Source organism: Oratosquilla oratoria, chromosome 4, assembly GCF_046742065.1.
Source record: "Oratosquilla oratoria isolate Oo_2021 chromosome 4, ASM4674206v1, whole genome shotgun sequence".
NCBI classification, from domain to species: domain Eukaryota; kingdom Metazoa; phylum Arthropoda; class Malacostraca; order Stomatopoda; family Squillidae; genus Oratosquilla; species Oratosquilla oratoria.
In genome coordinates, this window is record NC_134780.1 from 27,847,002 (window position 1) to 27,857,001 (window position 10,000).

The following is a 10,000-nucleotide window of genomic DNA, read 5'->3' on the forward strand; positions in this document are numbered from 1 at the left end:
GGGTAGAGGAAGCTCATCGGCTAAAACTCGAAAATGTTTAGTCCCTTGGTTAACTAAACCAACTGTTGAGAATTTCCACTGCCCTGGTAGGGGGGGGGGGACTGGCCCCCTCAACTGAATAAAATTGCCTGACGGCAGACGATATGTGAATTAGGTGTCATAAGAATGTAGGAGACTGCAAGAGACCATAAGACCTATACTAAGCCGTTCCATGTCCATTACCACCTGTCATCCCTGTCCATAAAGCTATCTAACCTTCTCTTAAAACAATCAATAGTTTCAGCGCTAACTACTTAGTTAATTAGTCTATATTCGTTAACTAAGCTGTTGTTAAGCCAGTTCTATATTTCCTTCTTAAACCTAAATTTCTCCAATTTAGATATATTACTACGAGTCCTGCCCTGCTGTCATAATATGATGGCCTTGCCTGCATTACCCTTGTGAAAGCCCTTGGCCTATTTGAATACATTTATTAGATCACCCCACACTCTTCGTTTTTCCAGAGAGAAAGTTAAGGTGCCTAAACTTGTCTTCACATTGTCAATATGTAATATGGTGTAATTGTGGTTATTGTCCTCTGCACTGATTGTAGTGAATTGATGTCCATTCTGTAGGACGGAGATCAAAATTGTGCCGCATAGTCAAGGATGGGTTCAAGTATCCCCAGATAGAATTTAATGATTACCTCTGCACTTTTGTTTGTAACCGTCCGAGCAATAGATCCTAATGCCCTGTTAGCCCTGTTCCTGGTATTAATGCACTCTTTCCTGGACTTAAGGTCCGGACTCACTAGCACTCCTGAGTACTTTTCGCATTCTGTTCTCTTTAGTATGGCATTATCTAAGTTATACCAATTAGCTGAATTGTGATTAACGCACTACACTTTGAGATATTAAAGTCCATTTGCCACATATCTGGCCATGCGTCAGTAGCAGTGAAGGGAGAAGATGGCGATGTAGTTTGTTGATTCTGTTTTGGTTGAGAACTTCAGGTTTGAGTACCTGAGGGTTCGATGTTCCTCCTGAAGGGGGTCTCGATCAGTCGTGTTATTCCACCTGGGGTCCACGAGTACCTAGGGGGACTACAAGGTCTCCCAAGTAGATCCTCAGGCCAACACTAGTGGGAGTTAGTGGATGTTTAGTGATATATTTTAGTGTTGAAAAATGGTCTCCCCGGGAGTTCAAAGAACAGCAATACATAAAGTATGGGTTATGTACATGGAAACCCCTCCTCTACCTTAGAGGCTAAGACCCGCCCCCTCACTTATACAAAACCACCTTTGCGTGAATCACATCCATAAAGTAGGTCAGCGTGATGAAGAGGTTAACGACTCAATTAACAAGTTGTGAGTTCTGTTCGTGAGGAGGAGGAGGAGGAGGGAGAGGAAGGAAAAAGAGGAGGAGGAGGAGGTCCCTCAACGCAGCCAGGGCCTGCGTGGCTGATAAAGAGACTTGCGCGGAAGATAAGCTCGAGTGGTCACACGCAATGGACTTCGTGTTGGTCAGGTCGTCGCTCTGTCTGTACATTTCCTTGCTTATTTCTTATTCCATTTTTTCTTTTTTAACGTGTGCATGCACGTATTTGTTTGTCTGTAGGTTATTCACCTTTTGTCCCCTGTCGTTTTGAAGTAGGCTACGTACAGTAGATGTGTGGGTTCCTTTGCTGTAAGCATCTCTCAAAAGTAGAAGAATGAATAAATAAACTAATAAGTATATAAATAGATAAGTAAAGCTTCCGCCACGTATGGAACGTAAAATATGGGTAAGATTTTGAAAGTGTTGTCATTGAAATTAGAAATATTGCAATTGAGATCTCCTTAACGGTAGAAAATGTGACACAGACCTAAACTCAGTTGGGTTAAAGTTATCTCTAAGTTGAATAAAAATCGTTTGGCGTTAGCAAGAATAAATATTTGTAAAAAAAAAAAAGTCGACTGGTATTTCTTTTTGGGTTAAGCTGAAGGTTATTGGCGTCTGATGTTTCACTGATGTGGCGAACAGGTGCAAGGTAACAGCAGTGGATGAAAGACGACGCAATGATGGCTTGGGCTTGGTGTCGTCGACTTACCCGTTTTCTATGCACCTTCCATCTTTCCTCTAAAAATATTTCCGGTAGATACAAACCATGTTTATATCATTAAAAAAAGTGTATATAGCAACTTTCAGGAATTTAGAAGTAAGGCAATATATGCATACTTGAAATAAGTAGTACTTACATCAGCGCCACCTATAAAGCGTTTGAAAAAAATAAGAAACTATTCAGTCACTTCCTTATTAAAACTGTGACGACACCAAACAGAACACGTCCAAACACAAAAGCTAATCTTTTAATGGTAAAATGAAATACTTTTCAAAGAAGAAACATGAAAAAAAATGCAAAATGAATTAGCACTCAATAGAGAGGAGAAACGAATTAGCATACTTTTCGCGTTAAGGTTAAGGGGGGGAGGCAGGATTCAAATTGTTAAACATTACGACGAGAAATTATACTGATGACAGTCCGCTTAACCTCCCCCTCTCCCCCTCCCCCCTCCCCCTCCGGTTTGTTCAAGTGAACACGAAATGTAGGTCACTTGAACCCATTTGTTGAATGTTGTACCACTTTGGTCTTTTGCTGCCAGGCCATTTTATTCAGATAAGGGAAGCCCCTACGGCCCTCTCTCCCCTATGCAAGGAAAGGGAGGAGGTCACAGAGTATCGTGTTTGAAAAAATGTATCATCGTTTTAGTCGTTGACAATGCCAAGTGCAGCCATCTTGCCTCGTCCTATCAAGTTGGAATGAGATACAACCGGAAAACGCGTCGACTGAAGACCTTTCTGTCCACAAAATAGATAGGTAGATAGATAAATGAATAAATAAATGAACGGATAAAAGAAAATGAAATGAAAAGGGAATCTCAAATTGGCAAAAAGAAAAAAGAAAAAATCAGATGACGCCATTTTGCTTGAGTTTGTCGCGTCGATATTGTCACGCGGGATTCTACAAACTCTCTCACTATTTCTATCTATCTGAACTCTCTCTCTTTTTCTCTATCTATATATTTACCTATCTATATGAACTCTCTATTTTTCTCACTTTCTCTATCTATCTATCTATCTAAACTCTCTCTCTCTCTCTCTCTCTCTCTCTCTCTCTCTCTCTCTCTCTCTCTCTCTCTCTCTCTCTCTCTCTCTCTCTCTATCTATCTATCTATCTATCTATCTATCTCTCTCTGAACTCCCCGAACTCTTGACGAGCTCCATTGGACATCGAGCAAGAAGAGGTTCTCCAGTTAACCTTATTGTAGGTCTTGGTCGATCTGGTCTACTAGGTCTGACTGTTCTTTTACCATATAATTATTATTATTTTCATTATTTCTATCACTAATATTATTATTATTACTATCATTATGATTATCAATATTATTATTATCAATAATAATAATAATAATAATAATAATAATAATAATAATAATAATGATATCTTATTATTATCATTATCATCATTATTATTACTATCATAATCATCATTATTAATATTATTATAATTAATATTATTACTATTATTATTATTATCAATATTATTATTATTATTATCATTGTTATTACTATTATTACTATCATTATTATTATTATTACTATTATTGTTATCATTATTATTATTATTATTATTGTTATTATCTTTTTATTGGTTTCAAAATTTTCATTCTTACTCCTCCCGGATTTTGCCTCTCTTATCTTTTGTTTTGTTCTCTTCTTTTTTCTTTATACTTCTCATATTTTTCTCTCATCCTACTTTGTAACCAGTCCCCGAATGCTCGCTTCTCCTCTTCCACTACATTCTTCACTTCATCATCCCACCACTCACTACCCTTCCTTCTCTTCCCTCCCATCCTTCTTGCATTGCATTTGACCCAAGGCAGTTGGTGGATGCAGGGATGACCCGTCATCCATGAGGAGCTGAGATGGGAGGGGTGGAGGGGGTGGTGGAGGGGAGTGAAATGGGTGGGAATAGGTACGTGCCTCTGACTTGGCTACCTCCCTTATAAGGGGGAAAAAGCTCTTGTTATATAGATAGATTATCGTTATTATTGGCATGGTTATTATTATTACTGTTATCATTATTATTGTTATTATTATTATTATTATTATCATTATTATTATTATTATTATTATTATTATTATTATTATTATTATTATTATTATTATTATTATTATTATTATTATTACTATTATTATCATTATTGTTATTATTATTATTATTATTATTATTATTATTATTATTATTATTATTATTATTATTATTATTATTATTATTATTATTATTATTATTATTACTATTATTAATAATAATGATAATAATAGTATTATTATTGTCATTGTTATCATTATTGTTGTTATGTTTTTCGTAGTTTTTAAAGTGGATAGGTCGTATTGGTGGAACCTGGGTTTTGTTGTGGCTAAATATGGCGTTGTGTAGCCGTAGATTCTTCAACAAAGATACTAACTGACACTGGTCTTGGCTCAGTTACTGTGTCGATTATCAGCAGAATGAGAAGCAGATTAAAACGAGAGAGAAAAAATAAGAAAAACGGAAGAAAAGAGAGAAAAAGTCAGGAAATGAAAAGACAAGGAAAAAAGAAACGTTGAGTAAAGGAAAAGAAGAAAAAAAGAAAAAAAAAAAGGGAAATTTAAGTTCCTCTGGAGGCCACACGCGCTATTCCTCCGTTTTCTCTTGGTTCCAGCACTAATTTTACAGACATAATGACATTAACCCTTGTTGCACTGGCTTCGCCGAAATGGCCGAAAACAGCGACACACACTGCGCTGACACCGCCAAAATATCCGAAAGTTGTTTCACTCTAGGCTGACTCCGCCAAAATGGCTGAAAGTTGCGACACTCTACGCCAAAATGGCTGAAAAAAAAACGACATTCTGTACTGATACCAGGAAATTGGCTGGAAGTTGCGACACTACACTAACACCGCCATAATGACTGGAGGAAAAAAAAACACGACATTCTGCGTTGACGCCGCCCAAATGGCCGAAAAGGGCGACCGGCGCTGCTCTGAAACCGCCAAATTGGCTGATAAATGTCCTGCTCTTCTCTTGGGGTAAGTGGCCAACGCTTTGAGCGCATATCCAGTGGGGCTCCTTAGAATGATCTTAAGGTTTATAACGCAAATATTTCGTCCTTCTTTCAGCTTGCGACCGACTCTTTCATAATCTGGATATCTGTGTGTGTGTGTGTGTGTGTGTGTGTGTGTGTGTGTGTGTGCGTATGTGTGTGTGTGCATGCGTGTGTGTATGTATGTGCTTGTGCGTGCGTGTATACGTGTATATGTATGTGTGTGTGTGTGCGTGTGTGTGCGCGAGTGCGTGTGCGTATGTGTGTGTGATTCACCATGGTCTTGGATCACGTATTGGACTCGTGATCGACAGCTATTTCCCTCCTGGAAGAGAGCTCAGAGCTCATATATGACCGATCTATGGGTAATGCTGTGACCTTACACACACATCCAACTCCCGCCCACGAGAGTTGGAGTAACGACTCGCAGAGCAAGGATACTGAAATTATTTCAGTCCTGGTCGGGGATTCGAATTCGGACGGCCGTAGTGGCGCCCGTGAACTCTACCACTGCGCCATCGAGTCGTGTGTGTGCTTGCGTATGTATGCGTGTGTGTGTGTGTGTGTGTGTTTGTGTGAGCACGCGCATGTGCACGTGTGTACATAAGTGCGTATACGGCTAGGTTCGTGCCCATATATACTGTATGTGTATACATATAAAGTTATCCAAATCAGCCTCTGAGGACAATCTATAAGCGGATAGATTTCGTCTAGATGGCAAGCGGCTTTCTAGGGCGGAAATGCAGACGCAGTATTCTAAAGGGTTTCGTCAGCCATGTCATCCTAGATAGATTCCTAGATCCGATGGTTCTGACGTCAAAGTCTCTAGACGTCTAGAAGGGCAGGGGGCCGATTGTCCAACTTGACCGCCGTGCTTATGAGCTGCTGTTCATTCGTCCCCCGTAGATCACGTCGACACTAAAACGCTAAGAAGCATCCACTAACTCCCTCTAGTTTTCGGCCCGTTATTGGTCCTCCAGGGGCGGTTGGGAGGCACTGGGGGGGGGGGATGGGAGTCCATGGACCAGACCTTGAGGCCCATCGGTTCAGAGTATTTCCTTCCCTTTCTTTGGGGTTCTTCAAGTTGCATCTCCCGGTGGCCTGGTCACGGGGTCTCTGCAGAGGAGGATTGCGGGGTACCATTGCAGGATTTTTTTTTTTTCTTCTAGTTATGGATCTCATTGAAAACTTATGTATCCCTTCCTTAGTATTAGAAAAGTTATTAGCGTGTAAAGAAAGAGAAGGATATTGGAAGATAAGATTTTTTTTCGTGTGAACTTTACGGGCCCCGCGTCGTGAAGCTCTAAGCTGAAGCTTCTCCTAAACAGTTAAGATAAATGAATAAGAAAAAAAAAAAAATAGAATAAACTAATAAATAAGTAAATTAATAAATCATGAATAAATAAATAAATAAATAAATAATAATTAAATTAAATAAAGAAATAGAGTAAACTAATAAATAAGTAGATTAATAAATAATGAATAAATAGATCAAAGCTCTCGTCAGACAGAACCAATTGACAGATGTGTCTCGTTCGGGGTCCATCCAATTGGGTTTTAGCGAGACTGGGAGAAGTGTCGGGATTCAGATGGGTTCTATTCCTCGTGTTGTCACCACCTGGGATGTTGTCCAGCTGCAACTGCCACTGGCCGCTGAGTAGCTGCGGCCGAGGCCGTCAATTTTATCCTAACACGCGTATTTGGGACTGCTGGGGAGAGGAGTGCAGGACTCGAATCCATGACTGGGAAGATGCAAGACCCGCAGGCTTCCTCTTGCGCCACCGACGTAACTCATTATTATTATTATTATTATTATTATTATTATTATTATTATTATTATTATTATTATTATTATTATCATTATTATTATTATATTTTATTATTATGGTTATTATTATCATTATCATTATTGTTATTATTATATTTTATTATCATTATTATTATTATTATTATTATTATTATTATAATTATTATTATTATTATCATTATTATTATTATCATTATTATTATTGTATTTTATTATTATTATTATTATTATTATTATTATTATTATCATTATTATTATTATTATTATTATTATTATTATTATTATTATTATTATTATTATTATTATTATTATCATTATTATTATATTTCATTATTATTATTATTATCATTATTGGGAAAGGAGGTAAAGGGAACACGGGCTGAGAGAAATACTTTTATTCCTGACTAGTTTAACCTGAGTGGCTTCTTCAGAAGGAGCCACTCAGGCGAAACTAGTCAGGAATAAAAGTATTTCCCTCAGCCCGTGTTCCCTTTACCTCCTTTCCACATTCGTCACAATGTATACACAATATTATTATTATTATTATTATTATTATTATTATTATTATTATTATTATTATTATTATTATTATTATTATTATTACTACTACTACTACTATTATTAATATTATTGTTGTTGTTGGTGTTATTGTATTTTCTTATTTCTATTTATTTCCATTTATTCATTTATTTCATTCTATTTCATCCAATTTATATATGTAAGTATTTATTCAAAATAATCTTTCCCTATTATTGCACGTATCTATTTACTTATCTATCTTATTTCATCATTTTTCGGTTCCTAGTGCGACTCAAGAAATTTTTGGGCCTTTTTTGGAATTTGTATATTCAGGATACAGTCCCCCATTTTTGGCGTTAGGTTTGATTTGTTCTTATTTAATTTTTTCTTTTTCATTTCACTTTGTGTTGTTTAACTTATTTTCATTTTGTTTTGTCTTCCTTTATTTTGTTTGATCTTATTTAATTCTATTTAGGTTTATATATATATATATATATATATATATATATATATATACATATATATATATATATACATATATATATATGTATATATATCGTCAACCATAATACATTTTAATTCTAAGCCATCAACATCGACGGAATCGAAGAGGCCAGCATGCAGAAATTGAAACGTGGTACAGCCAAGAACTTGAACCTGCGCTAATACGTGACAAGTGTTAGTGACTTAATCGATTGCTTCATCAAGAGTATATATATATATATATATATATATATATATATATATATATATATATATATATATATATATAATCTTTGAAGGGCGATCTGTGTGACATGCGACTGCCTTTGCTGGAGGTTCGTTCTGTGAATCCGTAGATGAATCAGATCGTTTGGTGGGCAGGCAGAGTGAAGATGACATTCGAGTGAGATGCTCCGAGGACGAAGGTGCGTCATCGGGACTTGTATTTCGTGTGAACATGCTGTCTGGTCTCCATCTGTTCCTATTCAGTCAACACACGTTCAGCCGAATATTCTTCACCGCCAGGGAAGAACCTACTGACGAGCACAACCTTTGCCCTTGGTACCCGGTAGTTCCTTTCATTGGAGACCTGGTCTTTGTCCCCCCGCGGGCACGTCAGTCGACGACTTTTCACAGTGAAAAAATTATACGTGTATTTTATTGAGTTTATTGTAGTTGTATGCTCATGTACAGTTGATAGGATTAGTTTGTTGATAGTGTGTAGATTTGTTCTGTCAGCAAAGATGGAGAAAGTTGCTTTAATGATTATATATGAATAAACAAATATAATGTTTTGTTTACATTTGTTACCAAGACTTAGTGGTGAACGCATTTTCGATTAAATGTTATTTAAACCACGTAGTAGCACTTCTTCATGTTATCATTATATCGACCGATTTCTTTTCCCAACTGTACCTTATCTTTTCTTTTTCTAGTTGAATCTCCAATTCTTATCTGTAATACGCCCAGTGATAACGACTCCTCTCTCTCGCTCTCTCTCTTTATCTCTCTCTCTCTCTCTCTCTCTCTCTCTCTATATATATATATATATATATATATATATATATATATATATATATATATATATATATATATATATATATTCGGGATGATTAATGCACCTTTTCTTCCTGAGCCTTCCATGTTCCTTCCCAGATCCGCTAGGCTCTCCAAGAACGGCTCCTCTCCACATTCACTACTCTTGTCTTTTCCTTATTTCATCTTTTTCTTTTCTTTTCGCCACTATCTTTACCCGTCATTGTTATCATTATTAATCAGATAGAGGAAGCAGCACAACACTTACAATTCTTCAGTGTAAAAATTATGTTGTTCTTTATAAAGGTAAAATTGACCCAATGGTTATAGTTTCATGGCCTGAAGATGTTTCTGATATGTTCCACTCATTGTTATGTTACTTCCGATCTACTGTATATTTAGTTATGCTGTATACTGGTATAGAATCAATGAATATGGAACACTATGACATTATAAATACCTCACTAGCAGCAACATCAGCTTCATCAAATGCGTTACCGATAGCATGAGCTATTTTGCTTTCATTAGCAAACGCGTCATTATTAGTGTGACTTCATAATTACGAGCCTCATCTGCCAATAAGGCTTTCTTGTTAACAATGTTGTGACGAAATTTGTAAGTGTTTATATGTCAGGGGACAGACGGCTTCTTTGTGTAGCTTTAAGGGAAAGTCCCTTCTTGAGTGAGGTTTCAATTGGTCGGGACCCTAGTTAGGTTGACTGTCTTTCAGATGAATAAAATTGTCTTGCGTTTGATGCAGTAGTATCTATACAATAATGCAGGGGGGAGTGTGGGGGGACGTCAACTAGATGACAGCCCACACAAGCAGGATAGTGTCGACCTCGTTGTTGTTATTAGTAACTCGACGACTTTGGGGACCTAAAACACACACACACGCGCGCGCGCACGCACGCACGCACGCACAAACACAAACACAAAGTTTAATAACTTAGAAGATAAAATAGCCGATGGTGGAATCATATATATGTGAATGTGTAGCCAGGTAATATCATTGGAGAGCAAGAGACAGGACTCCACGAGCGTCGTTCC